At 46.4% G+C, this 27,569-nt stretch overlaps 1 protein-coding gene across 3 annotated transcripts in view; it reads right to left on the reverse strand.

Moving 5' to 3' along the window:
- MGRN1 (mahogunin ring finger 1) overlaps positions 1 to 27,569 on the reverse strand; it is a 395,304-nt gene that overhangs the window by 232,685 nt on the left and 135,050 nt on the right. The gene's annotated exons all lie outside the window — the stretch shown is intronic.

Below are 27,569 nucleotides of genomic sequence, written 5' to 3' on the forward strand. Positions count from 1 at the left end.
ACAGCAATATCCCCAAACTAGAACCAGATTCAAATGTTTGCATTCCTGCACCTACCTAACCTTATCAAAGACCCTCTCCAGAAGCACCGAAAAGGTACAAACTAATTCCTTACCACTCATACTGAATGCAATCTAACCATTAACTACATTGGAGCAAACACACACAAATACACATAGTGCTCCTGTGAGAAATTGGCTTGTTGGTAGGGGGGGAGGTTTAAGTTCTTCTCAAGCAACAGCCACTATCCAGGTCAGGGTGAACCACAAGAAATTACTAAATTAACTTCTATGAACTTTCTCGTAGCTCGTCACAAAAGCAGTTGGGCTTAACTTGGAGGCAATGTCTAAAGCATCTAGGCAGCACACAAACAGTAATAAAGTGAAAACACAACACAAGAACAATCTCACACCAATATAGAAAAATAGAGTAAAATGTAATAAATTATTTGACACCAAAAGGACAAAAATCCAATCCGATAAACCAGAGATATGCAAGGTAAGTATAGCATCTAAAAGCAGAAAGTGCCATTCGCAACTATGTAGTTGTGTGAGACCAGGTGAAAGTCACAAGTTCATGACAACGACTATGGAGCACAGGCTGGATACAGGGACCAGGTTAGTCCAGCGCAAAAAGTTACCTTCTAAAGTCTAAAGCGAAGTGTTCCATTCGCAGTGAAGGAGACTGCGAAGAGCAGATAGAGTGTCATGGATGGTCATTGCTGTAGAGCAAATCGCTGCAAATCTCTAGTTCAGGAGACACTTATTTGGTATAAGAAGCTTTATGAGTCTGTAGAATCGCTGTGCTTCTATGAGTCATTATAGTACTACTCATTTCAATTTGGGGCTTCCGGGATACACTGTTCTCAACTCTAATGCCTAGGTAAAAAGACCTCTCGATGTGCGAGAGATTAAAATAGAGTAATCGGCAAAGAGAACGGGTGGAATTGATACAATGTTCCGTTTATAGGAATCATGGGCACAACTCTTTAACTCATTGCTCACTACATTAAGAAAATTAAGTAGGGGCTAGAGCGCATCCCTGATGGGCACCACTAGGTTTCTGAATATGTTGGGATCAGTCATCTTTGTGAAATCTTATTATAGAGAGTAATGACGCCGGCACATCCATGGACAGGAGGCATTCACCCAGTTTTCGCCACCGGATTAAACCAAACGCGTCTTGGGGGCCACAAAAGCCATGTATAGGTGTTTCTTTCTGATCGTAATATGCTTCCAGCAAATTAGAGATAATTGGAAGACCTAAATAGTACTAACTTTGGTTCAAAAACCAACCTGAATCAATGACGGAATAGGAGTTTCTTCCATCCACCCATCCAGTTTACTCAGGACTTGCCTCCAGAACTACAAATACACCTTTTGTAGGTTGCCTAGTAAGCTCATCTGTCTTTAATTACTGGGGATCACTACACCAAACTTCTTATGGATTGGTATGATTTTGTGCACCCCCCAAAAAGAATCAGGAATACTCCCTCCTGCCATAATGTTGCTGGACAGCAAGATAATATACTGGGTCGAAACATCTACTTCTGATCGATATAAATCTTCTGGGATCATGTCACAACCAGAGGCCTTCTCATATTTGAGCAATTCAATAGCAGTCTGAGTATCTGAAAGAATACTCTCGAGAAAAAGACTCAGCGCTAGGAGATTGTTGGTGGCCATAAGTTGCTGCACAAGTTTTCAAGTCGGAACTTTACCAGAGGGTGCAGACGGTCAGCCAGAGTGCTGTGAGACTGCGGATATCGGATCCTAATTATAAAAGGGCTCTCGAAGAGTAAATATTCTAAAGTAATTACCAAGCCCCCTAGAAGGTTTTATCAAGAGCCAAGGTGAACAGCGAAAGACAAACATATGTTTTCAACTAAAGATAGACTCTCTAAATAGGACAGAGCTATTTCCTACATAAGATCGGATTATCCTCACCGAGGTTACTGCTATTTTAAATGACAAGTTTTAATACAAAGGTTGTCCTATCAAGCCTTGGACCACCTTGTTCCCCTCAACACCCAGATGAGAAAGGGTGCTATCAGGGAGATCATGCTAATTTAAGCAGGTGATTGTATGTAAACACTCAATATAATACAGAGTGCACACAATAGATGTCTTGATAAAGATGGACTTATAAGGCATAATCCCATCGAAACGTGTCAACGCTACAGTTTGATATACAATCTGGTCATTGAGCACTAGTGAAAGAAGGCTAACTGTATATGGCATACTCCCATGCTTGCAATATCATGTCATGAAGGAGGTGTAAAGTGTAAAGACCAATTTTTTCTGTCTAGCTTTTAGTGTTTCACTCTGGTAGTTTTCATGCTTACTGTGATCAATTCTTTTAATGGGGTGTATTTTTAGGTCTCGCGACCTATCAATGCGTGCAATTCAAGTCCTCAAAATCCTCTCAAACCAAGGGCTTTTTGCTGCGGTTTTCTTTAAGTTCGTGTGAATCACGTGACCAAACAAGCACGCGCATCAGCCTCCCTCCCTCCCTCCTACTCGTACTTTCAGTTTCTCCCGCCCCCATCCGGCCTCTCTCCAAGCGCATCGCGCTTTCGCACACAGGCATTCCGCCTGCCACACTTCTCCTCCCTCGCATTCCCGCCCCCCCACCAGGCTCTCCCGCCCCCATCCGGCTTCCCTCCGGCCTCTCTCCAGATAACTCAGTCGAACGACCTTCATCTAGCCATTAAATGCTTTATCCTCAAAGAGTCATAGAAAACTTTATATAAAAATAATGACGCAATTCTTTTTCATTATGCCTCCTTGATTCCTCATCCACCCACCGCAAACCCCAGCCTCCGGTGGCCGGCCGTACTTTCAGTTTCTCCCGCCCCCATCCGGCTTCCCTCCGGCCTCTCTCCAAGCGCATCGCCCTTTCACACACAGGCATTCCACCTGCCACACTTCTCCTCCCTCGCCGTCCCGCCCCCCCACCAGGCTCTCCCGCCCCCATCCGGCTTCCCTCCGGCCTCTCTCTAGATAACTAAGCTCGGGTCACCCGGTACATTTGGCTCCCATTGAAGTAGGCTGCATTCCTTTGTACTCTGCACTAGAGCTGCACAGCTACTATAACCAGATTACCTCAAGCCATGGCAGGCTGCTTCGCCCCCCCTTCCTTGCTTACATACCCCATTTAGAGTGCTGGTATCAAACTATTTTGCTGCGGCTTCTGTCCATATGTTATTGTAACCAAGCCTAAAGCACGTTATATTTGCTCCTTAACATCGGGCCCCCTTTGAACTACGCGCACAGCTTCCCCATTCCAAGCTGAGGCAAGCGCTCATACTACTCTAAAAAGCATAAGGACACGTTTTATATGGTCCTCCAGATAGGGCCCCCCAAGCACCCGATACCTAAAGTGGAGGTTCCTTCAATTACGCGCAAACTTTTTAATTAGAAGCCATGACAGGATCCCATAGTATTGTCAATAAGCACCAAGACATGTTCAATACATTCCTTATATATTTCGAGTCCATTCAACACCGGGTACATGCAAAAATAAAAAAAATAAAGTTTACACGGGAAATGCAGCACAACCAACATCCCCAGACTTTCATGCGCCAGCGTATTTCATCTCTAGTTACCCCTCGGTGCTTCTAGCATGAAGCGTGCCGATACAAAGCCTTAAAAAAAAGATCATACTGTCTCCCTCCAGTTACGACACACACGGAGACAACCCTGCCTGACTGAAACAAGCACTGGCGTTGCCAATAGGTTTCGCATTTGGAAAGTTGGAGCTATTGGTTTTGTAAATGACATTTTATACTTATATATTGTTATTGACAATGCCAATAACGATATATAAATATAAAATGTCATTTACAAAACCAATAGCTCCAACTTTCCTACTGCGAGACCTATTGGCAACGCCAGTGCTTGTTATGAATTTTTTGTGTTATGAACTGTAATGATTGATGTGCCCTTTTTTTAAATGTAATATTGTATATACAAACAAATAATAAATATATGGGATATTTTTTTTTATATTGAGTGTTTTTGTGGCTTTCCCTATTATATATGGTCCAATTGCAGGTGGTGTGGAATAGGCGACAAAGCATTTAGGAATGTGTGATGTGTGAACTTTGAGGTTACTCTAGGAGGGTGGACACCTGACTATGGTTACCCCAGATTTTTTGCCTTGTGTTTAGATGGTTTTAGACTTAGTTGGCCTGGTTCCCTGCTAATTAGGGCCCCAGGCTATCTGCTCTCTCTTTAAAATGGACTCCATGCACCCTAGGTGCATAACCAATCTGGTACTGGACACCTAATCAGCCCCTGTACATTGCACTATAGGTGCCCAGGGCATAGGTGCATCCAAGGCCTACCAGGGGCTGCAGCATATCTTTTGCCACCCCTGGCTGGACCTTAAATTGACACAACTGGCTGATCACTCAGCTGGGGCAAGGTGGTGTAATCACCCCTTGCTTAGATGTAGTATACCTATATCTGAACCTATATCTGGACACATATATACCTATAAGTCACTCCTATGGCAGGCCTTAATAATCCTGGAGGCAAAGTGCTTGGTTTTATGTGAGATGGTGCTCTAGCGTGAGCTGAGCCTGTCTGCAGCTGTCGGGACCAACTCCCTTAGCTATTCCGGGATATTGCCATACCATATACTCTTAAGTGCATTATAATCCATTGCGGTTATGTACTAACTTTGGTTTGGCTTTATCAAAACATGTCGTGTAAAGTGTCATACGATTTGGAATAATACCCCCTCGCCAGTCCTGGCGACGGGGGTAGCATTCCACCCCCCTAGAGGGAGAAGACATGTTACTTTGCTAAAACGCGGTTAATTCTAACCAGAGCCTCAGCATCACAAAATGGATGCTGCTGCCACAGACACAAGTCTGACCTCCTGCTGCTGACCAAAACTTGGCAGAGGAGGCCTGGACAAAGGGTGTCCTGTCGCAGGGAGGTGCTACACCTCCCCAGACAGGAGATAGTGTATTGGGGAAGGGAGGGCTGAAAGAAACTAGACACTGCCTGGTGGCAGAAGGCTTCCCCTTGCATAATCCGGTCGAACCGGTTCTGGGGCACTCCAGCCCCAGTCCCAGCGCGACCCTGGACAAAGGGAAAGGGGTGTGACAACCCCCTTCCTGAGTCCCACCCATAGGAGGGACCTAGCAGGTAATCCAGCCCACTAGATTGGTATAAGAGTGGGAGCAGTGCTAGTGCACACAGATTATCCTGACTGAAACTTATGAAACGAAACTCTGGACCCTTCGACATCCTACTCGACGTAGAAGACTGAAGAATCTCTCTTGTGGTCAAGGAGTGACCACCCTGTGCAAACAGGCACCATCCAGCACCTCACCGTTTGCTTTTTGCAGTTCCCGCCTGAACTAGAGCGACCGAGATCGACAAGACCCAGCGTTCCTGCCTTCTTACAGCCCGATCCACTGTCCCAGCGAATCTGAGACCCGTGGAGGCGACCTGAAGCGCGGAGCCGGCCATCTTGGAAAAACCACGAAGTGCTGACCATGCAGCTCCCGAGGCTCCCTCGACGCTGTGCATTGGGGTTTGAGAAGCCCCAGCCCTGAGTAGCTTTTGCACCAAAGCTACCCCCTCCACACTCTCCGAGTGCTGCGTGGGGCCCTTCTGCATTTTGCTGCTCAACGCGTTGGTCCGGTCGCTTGCCCGTTGGCTAGCGACCCCAGTACCGACGAACATTTGAATTTGCTCTGCCAGTCCGGTTGCTCTGGACTGGCCCTCGCTCCCCTGAAAAGGAGCACCCGCTCTGACCTTGCTGGTCCGAGTAAGAAGCGATCTTCTAATCCTGCGTGGGTTGCGCTTGCCAAGGTTTGTTTGCTCCAATCCGGAAGCCGACACAGCCGACAGCGAGAGCCTTCGTGGGACAGCTCGTGGTCCACTCCAGGACATCCTCGGTGCCCCAGAGTCCACCTGGCAGCGGAGACAAGCTTCTCGACAACCACCTGATTGCGCCCGACATTGCCTGGTTCCTTCCTGGTTCCACCCTGGTCACTGCTGAGTGACCCAGACTCTGACCCCTCTGCTTTCAGGTACCCTTCAGCTTCGATCCACCCTTGGATCGCACCGGACACTTCTCCTCTGGCCGCCTGCAGCATCATCATCTCCAGGCTCCATAGATCCACACAACGAAAGCCGACACGACTTTGCATCTGTGCACCCGCTTCCTGTGGGTGAGGTAACTCTTGAACGCCGGTGCTCCTGTATTGGTATACACCTCTAGTGTCTAGGTCTAAAGTTTTGTCCTTCTAGGTCAGTCGGAAGACTCTTAAAACAGTAACTCGAAAAGTTTTACGCACCATTGACTTTGCATTGGTGCATGTGTGTGCTTTCAGCGCTGCACCCGAATCCCGATGGCTGTGCCTGACTTCAGAATTGCTAGTCCCGATTGGTCCCAGCGATTCCCCAGGCCCTAGGCCTGACCACTGTTCGAGTAGTGATACTTATACCACTTTTTTAATATATGGTTTGCGTGGCCCCCTGGCCTCATCCATAATTGTGCAACTTTTATATGTTTAACTGTGCTTTTGTTTAAACGCTTGTACCTCTGGACTCAAAGAGTACAGGGGATTATTCTAGTAATACATACATATATTTTTATAATATATAACTTGTGTGGTGTCCTTTCATTTGATATTACAGGATTGTGAGTGGTAAAACAGCTTGCTTCACATGCCCTCTTGAGTTAAGCCTTTAAGGCTGCTTAGTCCATGCTACCCTTAGGATAGCTTGTCTATAAGGTTGACTTACAACCATCACCATAAGGGATTGTTTGGACTGATACAAGGTGCCCCCAGAATTGGAGACATCATATATCAGGCCAAGTTCTCACAGTTACTCTATAACATTATTTACCCAAAGGGATCTTCCTTTTTTCACTGCACAATTGAGAACACTGTTATATGAATATAGTCCAGAAAAGTGCTGTACCCACTGATTTGCTTGGATAATGTGATCAGTTCCAGTGACATCCATGGGTTATAATATGCCAAAAGTCAACCATGTCCGCCTTTATGGATGCTTCCAGTGGTTGTACCCAGTAATCTTCAAGACAGGCCCTCTTGGAAGCCACTCGTATGCGATTATAACTGACTTTAGTCTTTCTTATCAGATTGGTATTTCCAGATTTGACTGCTATAACCAATTGGGTTTTCATTTTCCTACAGTCATCAGTGAACCACAACATAGACCCTATTTTTCTCTAAGCACTGAATTGGAGTACTCGAGTAAAACATTACAGGAAGGAATTAAATAGGAGAATATGTATTTCTGATTTTGGGATATTATTATTATTATTTTTATTATTATTGTAGGAGTTTATAGAGCGCCTGGTGACGCCTCCCGGCGTGTCCCCGCGCTTAGGAGAGAGTATTACTTGGGCGGAAGAGAGACAGGCAGCAATCAGAGAAATTAACTGATGAAAAGATGAGTTTTTAGAAGTTTCCTAAAGGATGTTTCGCTTTTTTCCTGTCTAATGTTCATGGGGAGGGTGTTCCACTCCTTAGCCGCAAGAGTGCGGAAGGATCTGCCTCCAAGTCTGGCTTTTTTTGGGCGTATGGTTTTAAGTAAGCCTGTTCCCTTAGAACGTAGAGATCTGGAGGGTTCATAAAGGGAAACTAGGTCGGACAGATATGAGGGTGCTCTCTGGTGAATGATCCTATGGCACCAGAGGAGTGCCTTGAAAGTTAGCCTCTTTCTAATGGGCAGCCAATGCAGAGCATCCAGGGAAGGTTTAGATGGAGCTCTGCGCGGGAGTCTGAGCACAAGGCGTGCCGCTGAGTTTTGCAGGACCTGCAACTTTCTAATGTTTTTTTCAGAAGTGCCCAACAAAAGCACACTCCCGTAATCAATGCGGGAAGTGATCAGAGCTTGTGTCATGGTGCGCCTGGAACTCAATGGGAGTAGGTCCATGGTGCGGCTGAGTGTCTTCATAACTCCAAAACATTTTCCAACAGTTTTTCTAACATGACTGTCATACGAGAGTTTGTTGTCAATCCAGACACCTAAATTTTTGGCCTCCTGACTGGGGGTAGGTATTGGTCCCAGACATGTAGGCCACCAGTCCTTGGTCCAATTGGTGTTATTTCCCCCTATAATGAGCACCTCTGTTTTCGTCCCGTTTAATTTGAGACAGTGCTCATTCATCCATATGGCCAGCTTGCACATACAGGATTTGATATTATAGGTAGAAAGATCTGCAAAGATCAAAAAAAGATTATACATTTTAGAATATTTGACCATTTCACTGCCCTATGGTTGCTAGCTATAATGGGCTCAGAGTTATACCCATCAACACACATTGGAGTGTCAGACACAATGACATTTAAGGAGAGATGCAACGCGTTATATTAACTATCATTTCTACGTTTAACGATAAAGTCTTGTATTCTATTCCAGTACCTCACATCCAACAGAAAGTATACAACCCTGCTGCAGTAGCGGCCCTTGCAACAGTGCATGCTCCATCCTTATCCAAGGGTGAATGACCACTGCAAAATCTCAAACCATGGGAGAATGTTAGAGATGCAAGTTGAGTAGCCCCTACTGTGCAAGGCTGAAATTAATAGACCAATTATGCCCACAATCTTTCATAACCATTACATAGCGATTTACACCAATAAATTACCCTACAGTGATTATCACTGCATAATATTTCAAGTGGCCTAAACACACTTTGAAACGTCCCCATTTTTGATATTATATTTAATAAAAAAGGCACAAATCCATTACTTAGGTAAAAATAAAAACAATTCAATTCATTTTCATTCTATATTTCGATTAAAATAGATCATAAAAGAGTACATCCAAAGTTTAAAAAAGTACGCATGGTTAAAACAAGTTCATTCTAGAATGATTAGATAAAATGACATTACAGCTTTCATACACTTATTCAAAATCAGACAATTCCATTATTTTACATTTCATGGATCACAGAATTGATTTAAAATATCATAAATTGAATGCACTGTATTTCAATTAGATGTCAGCAGACAAGGAATAGTTTTAAAAATTATGCTGATTCAATGTCAAATTTCAGACAGCGAGTACGTATATGCCACATTGTAGTTATAAATTTGGCTACCGCAAACACAATCGGAGGTGAAACGTCCGTCTTTAGTATTCTGTAAGCCGGCAAGTAATGCCTGAACCCCAGATTTTTAAGAAGGGGGACCAGCCAGTACTTTCTCGGTTTCTGATAAGCTTTGCAGAAAAATAAACCATGCAAATCGTTTTCCTGGTGGTACATACAAGCTGGACAAAACTCTGGGGTAGGGGGGTGGGACCAAGTGCTGCTGAATGCTCTGAAAGGGATTGTGCCATACCTCCACTGTAAAAATAATTTTCTTGTCAAGGGAGGGCTGATTGCATCGAGGCCAAGTTCCTCATAATAGGAGTTTTTGGATTTAATGAATAATTGAGTTAAAGACCCCATTCGGGGATTCTGTAGTAGGGATGTTATTTTAAAATCATAGAAGACCTTTGATAAAGATTTGCGCGAAATATTGCTACAAGCATTTACAGGGTCCAACCAAAGTTCTTGTCTACCTAGGCTCTCACATATCTTTTTTATATATTTTAAAAAGGGAATGTTCATTGTGTTTGGAAGAGATAAAATCTCCTGTAACTCCACTCGAGAGCTCTGGGGTACTCCAAATTCGTCGCCAGAAAGTTTGTGGTTTTAATCCCAACTCTTCCTCAATTGATCTTAGGCCCAGATCTAGTCTGAGCGGGAAGAGTGGGGTGCTTGATAGTAAAGCCACCAGCTGTCTGATGAATTTGTTCTCATTGATTGTCAGGTTTTGTGCAGGTGCATGGCCCCACAACTGCCCCCCCCCCCCCCATATGTAACTGCCCCCCGGGCCTGCATTTTATAAATTTGGAGCACTGGACAGAGTGGTTTTTGGGTTGATCTGTTTGCCATCCTGGAGATACCACCCGTTAGCTGGGCCAATTTGGTATTAGCCTTTGTCCTGTGTGTATCCCAGGTCATGTTTTGATTGATGGTCACCCCCAGATACTCAAATGTATGAACCCTCTCTAGTCTCAGTGTGCCTATGGTGGGATTGGGGCGTGTTGAAGGAGGGGGGTTGAGAATCATGTATTTGGTTTTCAGGGCATTGATCTCAAGGCCCCGCTCAGCACAGAAGGTTTCAAACCCATCCAGGACCCGTTGTATTCCCATCGGGGATTTTGACAGCAGCAGGGTGTCGTCCGCAAACATGATAGCGGGCACCCTGTTGCCGTTGAGCTTTGGAGCAGCTATCCCCCTCAGGTGGTCGATTACCCAGTTGACAAAGAGGCAGAACAGGGTCAGTGCAAGCACACAACCCTGCCTCACCCCCCTGTCAACGGGGAATCTTCCTGATAGAATCCCATTTCTAGCGCACCTGACCCGTGCAAAATTGTCATGGTGCAGTCTTATCAGGATGTTAAGGATGTCAGTAGGGATGCCCATCTCAGCCAACACGGTCCACAGTCTAGCTCTAGGAACCAAATTGAAGGCGGCACGCAGGTCTACAAAGACCGTATAAAGGCTGCCTCCTTCGATTGTTGCAGTTTTCCAGAACAGAAGATTTAGTCTAAAGATCTGATCCGTTGTGGATATCTTCTTTCGGAAACCTGCCTGATTGGGGCTAAGAATGGAGGGCTCCTCGATCCAATTTTGAAGGCGGTCAAGTACCAGCCGGCCGGATAGTTTTTGGGGCACGTCGATAAGGCTTATGGGCCTGTAGTTGGCTGGAAGCAGGGGCGATCCATTCTTAAAAATAGGGACGATCTCTGCTCCCAGCCAAGTACAGGGCACCTCCATGCCCCTAAAAACTGTTAAAAATTGTCAAAAGATAGGGAGCCCAGATGTCCGGTTCTTGTTTAAAGATATCACCCGGAAGGCCGTCCAGGCCAGGCGCCTTTCCTGAGGCCAGCCCTGCAATGGCCACCCGTACCTCTGCCTCTGTGAAATGGTCCCCCTCCAGCAGTGAGTCAATAGGTGGCAGTGCATCAGTTGAGGCACCATCACCATCTGTGTACAAGGTCTGGAAGTGATTTTGCCAAACCTCGGCTGAGATGTAAGGCTCAATTGCAGTAGATAGCTCCTCAGACCCTGCATTCACTGTTCGCCAGAACTTCCGGGAATCCCTAGCAGCTAGTGCGATAGTCAGGTTCTCCCATTTGTCGTAATCCCATTCTGCCTTGGTGTGGGTGGTCAGCCGCTTGTAAGCCTTTCTCCTTTCCTGTATGAGAGATCTGTTTTTACCTCCCTTGAGGGCAGTCAATAGGTCAGATTTAGCTTTTTGGCAAGCCGCATTATACCAAGTAGGACAATGTGGCCTTCCTCCCCCTGACTTTCCCATGGAGAAAAGAACTTCTGCCATGGACTTAATAAGGTCCTCGTGAGCCATCCATAGTTCTACGTGCGCATCAGCAGTGTTGGGTTGCTCCATTAAAGCGCTCGCCCTTTCAAAAATAGGGATGACACGGGCATACAGCCCTGAGACCTTCTCTGAGTTGGCAGCTAACTTTTCCCACCTCACTCTTCATCTATTACTGGCCAGGGACAGTCCCAAATCAGTGCGATCTACCCCGCCCCCGTTTGAAATACCAGTGCCAGGGAGGGAATATTCTAATTCTAGTGCGTTATGATCGCTATCCTCCCTGGGTATCACCTAGAAGTCCTCAATGTGCGACCAGGAGGACAGTGGCACAAAAATGTAGTCTAGTCTTGACTCCCTTCCCGCCTTATTAAATGTACATTTTGGGGGAATGTCAGACTTCGTGCGTCCGTTACAAGCCCTGATCCCATGATTAAGCGTTAGCGTGGTGATCTGTACTGCTAGCGGTGTCCAGGCTCTAGGTGGAGGGGCCGCCGTTGGGGGAACTAGACACACCGCATCTTCCTCCAGTGAAATCTAGTCGGATAATCCTGCGAGAGGCTCGAAGTGTGAATTCAAGTCTCCTCCTACCAGGAATAAAATTCCCTGCGGGAGATCACTAAGGAAGGCGGAAAGTTCCTCGATTGTACTCGATTCCCTAGTTACGTTCACCGGCCTTGAGTAAACGTTTACCAATGCCAGTTTGCTGGAATTAGGCCATTCCAGGATGACAGATTGGATGTCATCCGACACTATGGTATGAGGTGTGGCCTTACAACCTAGGTGAGAAGCCACCCAAATCGCAAGGCCGCCCCTTTCCCCCCCACCTCGCAAGGGTGGAGAATACCGCAAAGCCTGAGCGGAAGTGTTCCTCCCGTGCCCAGGTTTCTTCGACTAGACAGATGTCTTTACTATCCACAAAGGTACTCCACTCTGGGCAATCAAGCTTATTTCCCAGACCAGCCAGGTTCCATGAGAGTATCTTTAACGGAGGCTGTCTGGGGTTGGGAGCAGAACTTGGGGCAATCCTTGTGTCAAGTTTACTCACAGGTGGTATTGCGATTTCGACCGTGTACCCTGGATTTCCTACCGGTCCCCCATGAATGGGCAACAGCCCCATTTGGGGGGGTTGGCCTTCCTGGTCATAGTGCCATTCGGCACGGGGCATAGTCCCTGTAATACACTGTGTATGACTGTTAGATCGACTATTGTTTCCTCCCTCAGCCCCACCATTTTGCTGTTTGCCCACCCGCCCCCACTTCTGGGGATGTCAGTCAATCATGTCCAGGCAGCTAAACCTATTATATGTGTTAAAGTAGGCAGGCTGCCTGTTTAAGTGTCGGAGGGAGTCTCCTCCCTCCCGGCCTCCCCAGCCATCCCCTCGCCTAGAAACTATTTCCCATCCCTCTTTATCGGGTACATAGTTCGTGGGTGGGTAGAAAAAGGAAAGAGGTAGGGATTGGATAGAAGTACCCAGATCACGATAAGACCAGCCACAAATATGAGTGACAGTCCTGTGATCCCCAAAGTTAATCACGGCACAGTCCCCTTTGATTGATTTCCTCAAGTTACCAACCCAGGGGACTCTTCTAACCGTGAGAACCTCGCTCACTATTCCTCGGGGGAGAGGTCGATTTATTGAAAGCCAGCTGGCCACCTTGTTCTTAAGTGAGGTTGCCGATTCTATGGTCTCTGGTTTCAGCTCTGGTATGCCAGCTAAGATAACTACATATGGTCCCGCCTCTGGGGGAAGATTCAGGGGCCTCATTTTTTGTGTCCTGACCGGGTCTCCCAGAGTAGCTTTGGTGTTGGGCCCTGAGTGGGTCGGTTTGGGGGCCCCTTCAGTTGGCTTTGGAATTGGGGAGTGGGTGGTGATCGGGTCAGGTTGTGTAGTTGGAATGGGCTGTTTAACCTCCTTCACTGATGGAACTAGTGTGACCCTCTTATTCTTAGGTTCAGCACCACCCCTAATGACCTTATTATCAGCTTTAAGGGCATCTGTTAAACGGACCGTTAATTTTTCTATGGTCGTGAGACTGGCCTCAATTTTAATTAGCCGGGCTTCTAGAGAGCTAAGGAGGGACTTCAGGAGAGCAGTCAAATTAGCAATGGTAATGACGCCTCCTTCCGTCAGGCTAGAGTTGGAATTTGCCTGCTCCGTTGCCCGAAGAGGTAAGTTTACTTGGGATGCAAGTGTGGATTTCTCAGGCAATTTGGGTGCAGATTTACCAGATTCCACAGAGTCGGCTTCCAGTACGGGATTGAGCTTGGCGGTTTTTGCCTTGCGACCGCCTGGGTTTTGGGTGACTCTTTTCCTTTTCGGTATTGCTCCTTCTCCAACTCCCTGCTTTAAACGGCTATCTCTGGGGTTAGGACTAGCAATATTGACAGAGGGGGGGGGGGGGCTACCAGATTGTGTAACTATCTGTGGTGGAGTTAGTGGGTGAGGAAGATCATTAAAAGAGATAGGAATATCTACATCAGACAATGCTATTGTCCCATTTCTCCCAATATCCCCTGAAGGAAGAGGGATACAATCAGATTCTTTTTCGGGAGTCCTTGCATGTGCTATAGTTCCCATAGAGGATCTTCTTACCCACTCGATTTCCTGGGATATCCGCCGTTCTAATACTGTAATTTCATCGATCAGGAGGGCGCCTGCTTTAACAAAATAATTATCTAGAGTGCTGGTTGAAACTCCGCTGGCCAGAGCACTTTTGCTCCTAGTTTCTCTGGAAGACATGGTCCTTTGCCTTCTGGCCAGTGTCTGACTAGGGTGTGCCTGAGACGAGCCAAAGGGGGGGGAAAGGGGGGGGCGGTCCGGTCTTGCCCGTGCTCGAACGGGCTACAATGGGCCCGCCCTTGGCCCAGCACTGCCCGCGCGCGTCCCGCGTATCGCGGGTTTGGCGTGGTTAAGTAGCGACAGGTGCGGCCGATGTAGCGCCGCTGCAACTGATGGGACTCGCAGTCCCGCTCCAGCACCGCCTCACTGCTACCAAGAATCACCCCAAGGGTCCAGCCAGGTAGGGTCTGTGAACAAGCTCCAACTGCTTCAGAGTCCCGAAGCCCTCACATCCGCGACTGCGAGCGGCACCCTAATTAAATATGGCAGAGCTCAACCTTTGCATTCAGTCAACAAATACAAATATTGCCATGAGCTTTAAAGCGGGTGTCTATGGCTGCCAATGACCAGGTTTCTCCTTGGGATTTCAGTCTGTAAGTTAATTTTCTCAAGTAGCGATAAGACACTTTACTCCTCAACCGGTACAAGGACTAATGCATTTACAGGTCTATGAACAGAGCTGTCCAATGTCAATTATTGCTTAATGATTGATTTATTTATGGATTAAGAAAATAATTTCAGTGATACAGGGATTGAGAAGAGGGGGGATTCTAAAATGGGACCTTTATACTAGGGTATGCGCCATAAATATGCACAAACATTCTTATTATTTTTTTTAAAGTCCAGTGGCGTTTTGTCAGAAAGGACATATAAATACATACGAAATACGATACCATGGAACCTTCTTTTCATGTTGATGTAAAATGACCAGGAGTTAACAGTCGATTACACTATAAATACTAAAAAAAAGTCCACATTGATCACACAGCCTCAAGGTATGTCTGGTATTATGTTTAGGTAGAAGAATGTTTAGGTAGAAAAGTTGTTTAGCAGTTTGTTATTAGCCACAGTGGCTGAATAAAGTTCCCATTTACACAGCCCACAATTATGCAGTTATTGAATGTAGCACATTCTCCAACGTGCACTTTCTTCAACATTTTTCAGTTCATTCCCATTATTTCAGACCCGAGTCAACACTCGGGTCAGCCAAACAGTTTATTTTGCAAAGCTGTGCAAGGTTCCTTTTTTCAAGCCCTTCCATCTTGATGATAAGGACGTTCCTCTAGCCTTTGATGAAGTTTATGAGCCTTACATCTGTTGGCGTGTGAACGGTTAGTTTCCACCTTATAATACCTCTATCATTATACAGAAAATAAAATAAAAAACCTTAATGAATGAAAAAGCCTCCTTATTTAGCAACGCCCTAGATAAGCTTAACAAAACGCCCAAAAGAGCTCTTTAACATAATCAATCAACAGACCTTCAAGCCAGCCATTAAAAAAACAGATATCCAAAGAACAATGTGAAAAATTTGCAAACTTCTTCAATGATGAAATCATAAAGATGGAGCTTTCCCTCAATCACAACCAGCTCTCAAAAGGGGACCCCACCCCCAGAAGTGAAGACAACAACCCCCCTTTTCACTCCACACCATCCTCGGCAACGATCACCTATTAGGAAAACATTGAGAGCCTGTAAACTCCAGGGTCCCACATAAACCAGAGAAGCTGGAAGACTTTCAACCCACTCACTGCGGAAGATGTCTTCTATGCTGGCTACGTCTAACCCCTCCTCCAACTTTCAGGACCCACTTCCAGCCTCTCTGGCAAAAAAAAAATCAACCACGCCCTAGCACCCCTCTGAACTAAGGTAATAAACAGCTGCCTGGAAACTCAAGCGATACCAGATTGTCTCAAACTTGGCCAAGTCACATCAAGAATCAAAAAACCGAAAGCAGACCCGAACAACCGCAATAATTTCAGAGCAGTTTCCAAACTCCCCTTACTAGTCAAAACCCTAGAGAGATACGTTCTGGCACAACTTGACCAACACATCGGAAACAAACATCTCCTGGACCTTCAGAAAAGGATGCAAGGACAGTAACAGCCATTCTGAACATAATAGACGACCTACACAAGTCACTGGACAAAGCTTGCCAACTCATTTTCCTAGGCCTATCAGCGGCCTTCGACACACTTGACCACAAGCTTCTCATGAATTCCCTTCAAAACAGAATTGGGGCAGACAATGTGGTTCTACGCTAGTTTGCCTCCTTTCTACACACCTTTCTACACACCCATGCTCAAAAAATAAAAATAGACAATCAAAACTCAAATACGACAGCGATCAAATACATCGCTCCCCCCTTTCCTCTCGGACCCCACACCGATCACCTGCGGAGTCCCCCAGGGCTCCTCCCTCAGCCCGACGCTCTTCAACGTCTACATGGCTCCACTTGCCCCCATCGTCAGAACCTACGGACTCAACATCGTGTCATATGCAGACGACACCCAGCTCATCCTCTCCCTATCCAACGAGCCCAACACCGCCAGACGCAACTTTCGAGAAGGCATGGAAGCTGTCGCCAAATGGATGAAAAACAGCTGCCTTCAACTAAACACCAACAAAACAGAAGTACTCTTCATGGGCCCAAACCCAGATGCCTGGAGCGACACCTGGTGGCCCACCGCCCTCGGAAACCCGCCAACCCCCACAGACCACGCACGCAACCTGGGAATCATCCTGGACTCCGAGCTCAAAATGGACCGCCAGATCAACTCTGTCTCATCTTCCTGCTTCCACACCCTCCGCCTCCTTCGTAAGACCTTCAAATGGATCCCCCTCGATCACCGAAAGACAGTCACTCACGCCCTGGTCACCAGCAGACTCGACTACGGCAACGCACTCTACGCCGGAATAAACAAAAACCTCATCCGCAAGCTACAGAACATCCAGAACGCCGCCGCAAGACTGGTCCTCAACCTGCCAAAACACTGCCACATCTCCCAGCACCTGCGCACACTCCACTGGCTCCCCGTCGAGGCGAGAATCACCTTTAAGATGCTCACCCACGCACACAAGGCCCTTCACGGCACCGGACCAGCATACCTGAACAGCCGACTCAAATTCCACGCACCCCAAAGGACCCTACGATCAGCCCAGCTTTCCTACGCCGTGGTCCCCCGCACCAGAAAGACCAGATCGGGAGGCCGCTCCTTCTCCTTCCTCGCGGCCAAAGCATGGAACGCCCTTCCGCTCCACCTCAGACAGACAACATCGCTCCCCATCTTCGCAAGAAACCTCAAAACCTGGCTCTTCGACAGACCCCCTCCTTGATGGAATGGAACCTGCACCCCCCCACCCCCCCACCCCTAGCGCCTTGAGACCCTTACGGGTGAGTAGTCGCGCTTTAACAAACTCCTGATTGATTGATTGATAGCCCAGGGAGTCATCCAAGGCTCTGTCCTCTCGCCCACAATATTAAATATTTACATGGAGCCTCTCACAGACATCCACAACCAAGGTAAAATCCCCTTCCATTTATATGCGGATGACATCCAGATATACAGGAAATCTCTTTTGTTGGAGACATTCACCAATTAAATGCCACCTTCAAAGAAGTCCAACACTGGCTCTCTCGCAACCACTTAAAGCTCAACAAAGATAAGACAGAAATACTATTCATTACAAAGCAGCCCACGCAGACGCTAGAATGGATAAACACTACTGAAGCTGTCAACTGCTATCTCTCACTAGCCAACTCTGTCAAATCTCTCTGGATCACTCTGGACTCCAAACTGATCATGAAAGATCATATTAAGAACAATGAAAAGGGTGCCTTCTACAAGCTGAAACTTCTCAGCAAAATCAAACTACCTACTGCAGTATTATCTCAAATCTACCACACAAGAGTTGGTGTTGTCGCCATTAGACTATGGGAATGCCTCCCTCACAAGCTCTGCCAAATCCCACCTTGTGCCCATTAGAACCACTCTTAACGCAGCAGCCAGAATGGTCACAGTCATCAAAAAAATTCAACCACATCTACCCAACCCTAAAAGATCTGAGATGGCTATCCATTGAAACGCACTGCAGCTTTAAAACAGCCTGTCTTACCCACAAAGCCCTATGCACCGGAAAACTAACCTAGCCCGCTTCTAAGCTTAAAAGGGAAGGACAGACAAGAAACCTCGGAAGCTGAAATACCATGATCCTCATCCTGCCCAAACCCCACAATCAAAAAACTCTGACTCGCTCATTTTCAAGCAATGCCCTATAACCTGGAACTCCACACCATTAAATATCAGGACCTACCTCTCCTTCCCATGCTCCAAGAGACAGTTAAAAGATCTCCTAATCAACCGGCATTTCAACTAATGAATCATTAACTGCCCAACGAAACAACATCCCCACCTTCAGCTCTCCCTGGACCTACCCCGCAACTTCTCCTCTCCTGTGAGCAACCACAGACTTGACCCGATATGGCCTTCCTGAGTTGATCTACCTCTTTACCTTGATGTTTAAACGTTAACGGAGTTGTTATAGCCCGCTACCTTGATGTAAACAGTTACTGACTTAAAGCGCTCTGATACCCATGGGTCCTGCTAGCACTATATAATACTCTTTAATAAATAATACATATTTGTTGATATTTCCACTGATGTGGATCAATTCTTTTCCCCTTTGATTGGATTTAAATTCATAAAGATTGCATTTACTCAAGCAGGTGTCTAAGCGCTGGTGGGAATAGACTTACACAGGAATCAGGTGTGTTGTGAACTTTCAAGAGTTTTGTTTCTGTGCAAATGGCTAATGGTGGGCCTGTGCAGTCAACAGAGAAAAGGCCTTACACCCTTGTTGAGACTTTCTGAATTTAGGGATGTTCACCAGATGTAATAAGATATAGCACGAAGATCTGGTAGGGAGATATAATGATTAGGCACATAGCCATGCATGGCTTTATGGCAGAGGTATAGAGCTTTCAATCAATCAGATATGTAAAGCGCAGCTAATCACCAGTGAGGGTATCAAGGCACTGAGAACACTGCGGCAGGGGAGGGTTCAGTTGAGCAGGTCCGGAGTCCTTTCCTTAATTCCAGCAGAGTAAGAAATCCGGATGTGGAGTGGGAGGTCATTCCAGGACTTCGCGGCGAGGTAGGAGAAGAAACATCCTCCACTCTTGCTGCGGGGGATGCAGGGGTTGTGAGCGAGGAAGAGGGAGGCTGTACCGTTGGTGGAAGTTCAGGAGGTGGTCGATGTGTGCTGGTCCTTGGTTGTCTAGGGCTTTGAAGGTGTGGGTCAACATTTTGAACAAGCATCTCTTCTGAATGGGGAACCAGTGGAGCTTCCTGAGGTGGGGGGTGATGTGGGTCCGCTTGGGGAGGTCTAGGAGGAGTCTGGCCGCCAAAATCTGTATGGTCTGCAGTCTCTTGAGGAGGTGCAAGGTGATTCCTATGTAGAGTAAGTTGACGTTGTCCAATCAACAGGTGAAAAGGACTTAGGTGACGGGCCGTCTCGCGTCAATGGGGAGCCACTTGAAGATCTTAAGGAGCATGCAAAGGGTGAGGAAGCAGGCAGATGAGACTGCGTTGATCTGTCTTTTCATGGTGAGCTTACTGTCCAGGATGATGTCAAGGTTGCCGGCGTGGTCAGTCAGAGTAGGTGAAGATCCTAGTTTGGAGGGTGCCAGGATACGCTCCACGGAGAGGTGATGTCCGCGATGCTCGTCATGCACTTACGGAAGTTGGTCAGCGTGACAGAGGGGTCCTCTGAAAGGGAGAGGATGAGTTGTGTTTTGTCTGCCTAGGATATGATGTTTAATCCATGTGTTCTGACTACGTTGGCCAAGGGCGTCATGTTGGTGTTGAACAGAGTAGGATTGAGAGACGTACCTTGAGCTAAGCCGCTGATGGTGTTCTTGGGTTCCAAGGGATAATGAAGGAAGACAGATTCCCTGGGTTCTTCCACTGAGGAAAAAAGTGATCCGTTTGAGGGTGTCTCTTTGGATGTCAATGTGGTGAAACTTTTGATGAGGGTGTGGTGTGATACTGTGTCTCACGCTGCTGAGAGGTCGAGGCAGATTGTGGAGAAGTGTGGCTCAATGGTTAGAGCAGTAGACCCTGATGCAGAGGTCTGGCCAGGACCAGGGTTCAATTCCCGATGCGGCAGGATCTTGGGCTCAATTGTCCACGGACTCGGTAAATCTCACCTCGGTGCCTACTCTAATCATGGGTCCCCACTCTGCAACTCTGGGCAACAGCTTGCTTAATCTCCACTACGGCCCTAAAGCACTGGGATGCCTGGTTTCACCTTCGGGGTGCCCAGTAGGGAGCATTTTACAGGGAAAGCCAGGACGGGTTTCACAGCGGTATACAGCGCCAAGATGCCTGTCAGGTGATAGTGCGCTTTACAAGTATACATACATTTACATCAGGCCTCAGATTTTTTTTCAGGTCAAAGAGTAATCCAATCTCATCTTTGGCTGCGATTAGCACGGTTTCGGGGCTGTGGCTGGTGAAAAATTCAGTTTGAGAGGTGTCCAGAAGATTGCTGACCTCCAGGTGTTCTGCAATTTGGCGGGTGATGGCCTTCTCGAGGACTTTAGTGGGAAATGGCAGCAGGGAGATAGGGCGGTAGTTCTGGAGTTGTTGGGGTTGGCAGAAGGTTTCTTGAGTTGGAGTTTGACTTCTGCATGTTTCCATTCTTCGGGGAAGGTGGCCATGGGGATGGATGCGTTAAAGATGGCGGTGAGCTTGTTGCTGTTCGTCTTCCTCCAGAGGTTGAAGACGTGGTGGGGACAGGGATCTGAGGGTGCTTCTGAGTGGATGGAGTTCATGATGGCTATGATGTCTTGTGTGGTGAGCAGGTCCAAGGTGATGAGCAGGTGGTCATGTTTATCATTTGCTGTCGCAAGAAGGCTGAGAAGTCGGTGGTGGTTGGTTGGGGATCGAAGTTTCTGTAGTTGGAGATCTTGTTGTGGAATAAGTCAGCCAGGGTGTCACAGAGTTCCTGGGAAGGGGTGATGATATTTTTGGTGACTGAAGGGTTGGAAGAACTCTCAGACAATGTTGAAGAGTTATTTGCTGTGGTTGGAACTTACTTCAATGCGGTTGGCAAAGGAGCTCCTTTTTGTCTCTTGCAGAAGTTGGTGGTATTGGTTCTGGGATGTCTTGAATGCGACACAGTCGGTCGGCTTCGTGCGGGTGCATCAATTCCTTTTGGGTCGTTTGCAAATGCGTTTCATGGTTATTAGTTCTATGGTGTACCAACTGACTTATTTGGAGGACCTCTTCAGTTTGGTGGTTTTAACAGGGGTGACTTGTTGGCAGAGTCGGTGATTCAGGCATAGAAGTATTTTATACCAGTTCTAGGTTGGCAGAAGGTGTTGATGGAGTCGGTCCATTGGTTCTCTGAGACTTTGTTCCAGCTGCAATGTGAAGTGCTGGGCGGCTTGGGGGTGGTGCTGGGGGACCCAAGATGGTAAAGTGGATGATGGAGTGGTCTGTCCAGGTGAGCTCGGTTGCATGGCCGTTCTGGAGTCTGTTGCTGGGTGTGAAGATCTGGTCAAATGTGTGTCCTGCGATGTGTGTGGGGTTAGTGACTAACTGACTGAGGCCGATGTTGAACATTTTCTAAAGGAGGTTATAAGTGTTAGCATAGGGTCATCAAGGTGAAAAGTGAGGCCTTCAAGGAAGATTTAGTGTTTGGATGTTTGGAGTAGATGGCGAGCGGGGGATGAATTCAGGGACGGCGTTGCAGAAGCTGGGATATGGTCCTGGGGGTCTGTAGGCGAGGGTGCCCCAGATCATGGTTTTTCTATCGGAATGAAGTTGGAAGTCGAGCTTTGAAGATGCAGCACTGACGCATAGGTAACCAGTGAGGAGGAAAGGTGAATAGGAATACTAAAACTCCAGCTATAACCTATAATGAGGTGAGCAGCTGCATTCTGTATCAACTGCAATTTATGACAAAGGAAAGCAGGATGCACTATGAAGAGGGATTTGCAGTAATCTAGCAGGCTGCTAACAGGTTGAACTAGCATTTTTCTTTGAAGAGCTATACAAAAGGGGAATTTGTTTTTCTAATGCCTTCTTCATAAAGAATCATGTGGCAGTTAGTTTGTTAAGGTTATCTTCAAAGGAGAATGTATTATTCGTTGTGTGTATTAGAGGTGGGCACTAGGCAGGCACTCAAGATTCTGGCCACCAACTGGAGATCCAGATGGGAGAGTTATCGAAAACTAAGACCACAGTCTTATTTGTGTTCCGCGTGAGAGAGGTGGCATTCATACAGTTTACGATTGAAGTAGAACAACTTTTGAAGCTGTCCTACAGAAGTTCATGCTCTTGTTCCAGTTTTAGGATGATTTAGGTATCGTCTGTAAAATTATATAAGATCAAGCCATAGGATAAAATGAAATCAGTCAGGGGAGCCAGAGAGTTTTGAAAAAAATATGGCTCGTTGATGAGCCCTGTGAAACCCCACGTTAATTTATTTAAAAGGGTAGTGATAAGTGACATATAGACTTTGGTTCATTCGGTAACACCTTTTCTAGTAGAGATTCTCTAACCCCAGATTCATCACTTATGAATTTTCCCAGGTGCAAGACTGGATCCAGAAACAGTTGCTAGCAATTCCCCTGGCCATCAGCAGGTGGCATCGTGTTGATCCACAGCAAATCTGTTTTGTCCCAAGTGACGTTGTGACCCCATATATGCGCCACGCTGCCATCTGTTTCTTTCTAAACTCTGTCCGTGCCATCAAACGAGAGGCCTTTGAAATCAGAATATGGTAGTGTGCAGACATTCAGATTTGGGTTCTTACTAATGAAATAAATGTGACCGTTCCAAAGACGGGGATGATAGTGGGTTGGTGAGGAATCTGTGGTTAAAGTCTATGCCAGTAGGAAAATGCTACTTACCAGTATGCATCTGTTCTTGGCATGTAGAGCTGCAGAGTCGTACACTATGCATTAGATCGTCACCTGGTGTTGGGCTCGGATGATTGCAGGTTGTTGTCTTCTTGGAGAAGTCTTTGTAGTCACGATATAGGTAACTCCTTCCTTGGACAATACTGCGCATGAGCATCTGCACCATCTTTAAATTGTTTTTCGCCATGATGGGAAATGATGGAGTTAGTAAAGATACAGTAAGAAAAAAAGGATGTCCATGCGTGTGCATCTAAGTAAGATGAGAACTGAATGGATACTGGTCCGGGGAGGCGGGAGGGCGTGTACGACTCTGCAGCTCTACATGCCAAGAACAGATGCATACTGGTAAGTAGCATTTTCCGTTCGAGGCATATGAGCTGCAGATCGTACACGATGCATCGATTGTGCAGCAGTGTCTCCCCTAGCGGTGGTCGCCTGTATCCATTGCAGTAGTCTGAAATAATGTTCTAAGGACAGCCTGGCCCACTGCAGCTTGCTGCTTGGCTTGCACATCAATACAATAGTGTTTAGTGAAGGTGTGTGGTGTAGACCATGTTGCTGCCTTGCATATGTCCTCTAATGGTATATTTCCTAAGAAAGCCATAGAGGCTCCTAGCTTGCGAGTGGAGTGTGCTCTAGGAGGAACTGTTAGCGTGCGTTTAGCTTTTTGATAGCATATCTGTATGCACTTAACAATCCACCTGGCAATCCCACCCTTAGAGATAGGTTTGCCTTTGTGTGGAGGACAGAAAGATACAAACAATTGTTTTGTCTTTCTAAAGGTTTTGGTTCTATCTATGTAGTATAGCAGAGCTCTTTTAACATCTAACGTGTGTAAGGCCGTTTCTGCTACCGAGTCTGGGTTTTGGAAAAACCCAGGTAACTCTACAGATTGGTTTAAATGAAAAGGTGTGATAACCTTTGGAAGAAATTTTGGATTAGACCTGAGAACCACTTTATTAGTATGTATTTGAAAGAATGGTTCTTGTATAGTGAACAATTGTATTCCACTTACTCTTCTGAGAGAGGTGATGGCAACAAGGAAAGCAGTTTTCCATGTGAGAAATTGCAGTTCACATTTATGCAGAGGCTCAAAAGTGGGTCCCATGAGTCTCGTAAGGACCAAATTTAGGTTCCATACTGGAGAAGGTGGTAGCCTGGGAGGGATTATTCTTTTTAATCCTTTCATAAATGCTATGATTGCAGGTACCCTAAAAAGATACAAGTGTTGTCTGTTTTGTAAATAGGCTGCAATTGCTGCAAGATGTAGGCGTATGGAAGAGCATGCCAAATTAGACGTTTGTAGATGTAAAAGGCAACAAATGATATTTTGGATGGAAGCATCCAGTGGATCAATGTGATTATTGTTTGCAATATATTGCAACTTTTTTCCATTTGGCGGCATAACACGCTCTAGTAGTGGGTTTCCTCGCCTCTTTAATGATATTCATGCAGTCTGTGGTAGGTTAAAATAACCAAACTCTAAGACTTCAGGAGCCAGATTGCCAAATTCAATTGGTTCGGGTCTGGGTGTCTAATTTCTCCATGGTTCTGTGTTAACATCGAGGGTGTGAGCTGTAACTTTTGATGTGGAACCAAAGAGAGATCTAGTAGTGTGGTGAGCCATGTGGGAGCTACTAGAATGAGCTTGAGAGACTGTTGTTTGAGCTTGCGCACCACTAGTGGAATGAGGGGGAGAGGCGGAAAAGCGTACGCAAATATGCCTGATCAGTTCATCCATATTGCATTGCCCTCTGACCTTGGGTGTGGAAACCTGGTGGCGAAGGTTGGGCATTTTGCATTTTCGTGGGTGGCAAACAGGTCTATGTGTGGGTGCCCTCACTGTTGGAAGAATGGTTGAAGAACTTGTGGATGTAGTTCCCATTCGTGAATCTGTTGTGACTGCCGACTTAACAGATCCGCTATCTGATTTATTTATTTATTTTATTTATTTTATTTATTTTTAACACTTATAAAGCGCTACTTATACCCTTGGGCGTCAAGGCGCTAAAACCATTATTGAAGAAAGTGAGGAATGAGAGAATAAACAGATTTGACGGTTGAGAATGGGTTACTGAGAGAAAAGCCAGGTTTTCAGGAGTTTGCGGAACTGGAACAGCGTAGCACTTCGTCTGATGTTAAGAGGCAAGGTGTTCCAGAGTCTGGGGGCCGCCACCAAAAAGCGACGGTCACCCCAGGACACTGTTTTGGTGCGTGGGACAAGCAGTTGGTTAAGGGTGGCTGAACGTAAAGCTCTTGTAGGTTTGTAGAGTTGAAGTTTGTCTCTTAAAAAATGTGGTCCTTGATTATTGACTGATTTGAAGACTATACAGAGGGCTTTGAAGCGGATTCTTTTTTGTACAGTCAGCCAATGGAGGTCTTTTATGTTTTTGGCAATGGGTTCGAACTTTGTTTTGCCGGTAATGAGACAGGCTGCTGCATTTTGTATAGTTTGAAGTTTTGTAGTGACTCGGGTTTGCGCATTAAGAAATAAACCATTACAATAATCCAAGGATGAGAGGACAAGAGCAGAAACCAGTGTCTTAATCGCAGATTCGGGAAGAAAAGGACGTATTTTACGAATCATTTTTAGTTTTAGGTGCGCTGTGGATGCTGTCTTGTTGGCGTGATCCATGAAGTTCTGTCCATCATCGAAGATAACCCCCAAATTCCTGACCTTCGAGGTCGGTGTGGGAGGAGTACCGAAGGTCTCTGGCCACCAACTGGTGGACCAGGCTGGGGATAATGGACCGAAAATGAGTACCTCAGTTTTTTCTGAGTTTAGCTTTAAGCAGTTTGTCGCCATCCAATCTCCTATATCTAGGAGCCCTTTCTTGAATTTTTCAGCTACTTGCTCTCCGTCACCTTTGATCGCCAACACTAGTTGGGTGTCGTCGGCGTACGAGGTAAGGCTCATCCCATGTGCTTTGATGGTCTTAGCTAGGTCCGACACATAGATGTTAAAGAGTGTCGGACTAAGGGATGAGCCTTGAGGAACACCACAGGGGGCGGAGAGTTGTGCTGATTGAAAGGGTCCTAGGATGACTGCCTGCGTTCTATTGGCGAGGAAAGAGGCTATTAGGTTTTTGGCCGTATGACAGATGCCAAATCCTTGGACACGGTCGACCAAGATGTTGTGGTCGACCGTGTCGAAAGCCGCTGATAGGTCTAGCAGAACCAGTATGGCAGTGCCACCTTGGTCCCTAATAACCCTGATATCATCAGCGGCTTTGATCAGGGCTGTCTCGGTCCCGTGATATTTTCGGAACCCAAACTGCGTGTTGTCAAGGAGCTGGTGTACTTCAATAAACTCAGAGATCTGGGTGTTCATGATCTTTTCGATTGTCTTTGCAATGAAAGGTAGACTGGCAATTGGTCGGTAGTTTTTTAGCTCATTTTTGTCGAGCGAGGGTTTTTTTAACAGAGGCTTTAGCAGAGTGTTTTTGAGCGAATTAGGGTAGTGGCCTGACCGCAATATCAAATTGCAGACCTGTGTGAGTGCCGGTATGATAACGTCTAAGACTGGTCTGAGGACAGATAGAGGGCAGGGGTCTAGGGGTGAGCCTGATTTGATGGTCAGAAGTGTGTTTTTTATTTGCTCCTGGGTGACTGGTTGAAAGCACGGGAAGGCATTAGCTGAGGAGGAAGTGACGGATGATATGGAGGCCGGAAGTGATTTGGAGGAAAATGCTTGATAAATGTCATCTACTTTAGTGTAGAAAAAAGATGCAAGAGAGTCACACAGAGATTGTGACGGGGGGGGCGTGAGATCCGGGGAGTTACCTGATAAAGCTTTGGTAATGGAGAATAGTTGTTTACTGGAGTTCCTGGCCTGCTCGATTTGGTCAGTGTAATATTCTCTTTTAGCTTGTGCTATCATATTTTTATATAGGGCTACGGCTTCCCTATAGGCAGACTTACTACCGGCATCATAGTCTTTTCTCCAGGTTCTCTCCTTGCTGCGGTTTATCTGTTTTTGTGTCCTAAGTTTATCGTTATACCAAGGAGCGGTGGGTTTAGCTCTGTTACTGGAGTGTTCCTTGGAAGGGGCTGATTGGTGAGATGCCTGGCCAATCCAGTCATATAATTGCTGGAGAGCTAAATTGGGGTCTGCAGCGAACTCTGGGCAGGTTTGTATGAGTGTGAGCTTAAAGTTTTCTAGATTTATATTTTTCCAGTCTTTAAACGGTAATTTGGGTACCGATTGGGGATTGTTGTTACAGTCATTGCCAGTGGCAATATTAGCAAAGATTGCAAAGTGATCTGTCCACTGCATGGGCAAAATGTTAGTGATTTGGAGTCCTTCTAAATTGGAAAAAATGGGGTCCAAAATGTGGCCTGCTTGGTGAGTGGAGGACATAACAAGCTGTTTTAGCCCTAGGTTGCCTAAGTCAGTGGTGAGGGCAACGGAGTCGGCTAGGTGATCGAGATCTAAATGAAAATTCAGGTTGTGATTGTGAACTCCTGGAAGGTGTTCCGCTAACAGATATATGTTTTGACGAACGGCCCATCTCCAAATGTTCTGTGCGAGCTGGGACAGTTGCAGAGAGTGTGCCCCCCCTGTTTTTGTATATAGTACATTGCTGTTATATTGTCCGTCCGGATTAAGACAGCTTTGTTCTGTACTTGA

Source organism: Lissotriton vulgaris, chromosome 10, assembly GCF_964263255.1.
Source record: "Lissotriton vulgaris chromosome 10, aLisVul1.2, whole genome shotgun sequence".
Taxonomy (NCBI): Eukaryota; Metazoa; Chordata; class Amphibia; order Caudata; family Salamandridae; genus Lissotriton; species Lissotriton vulgaris.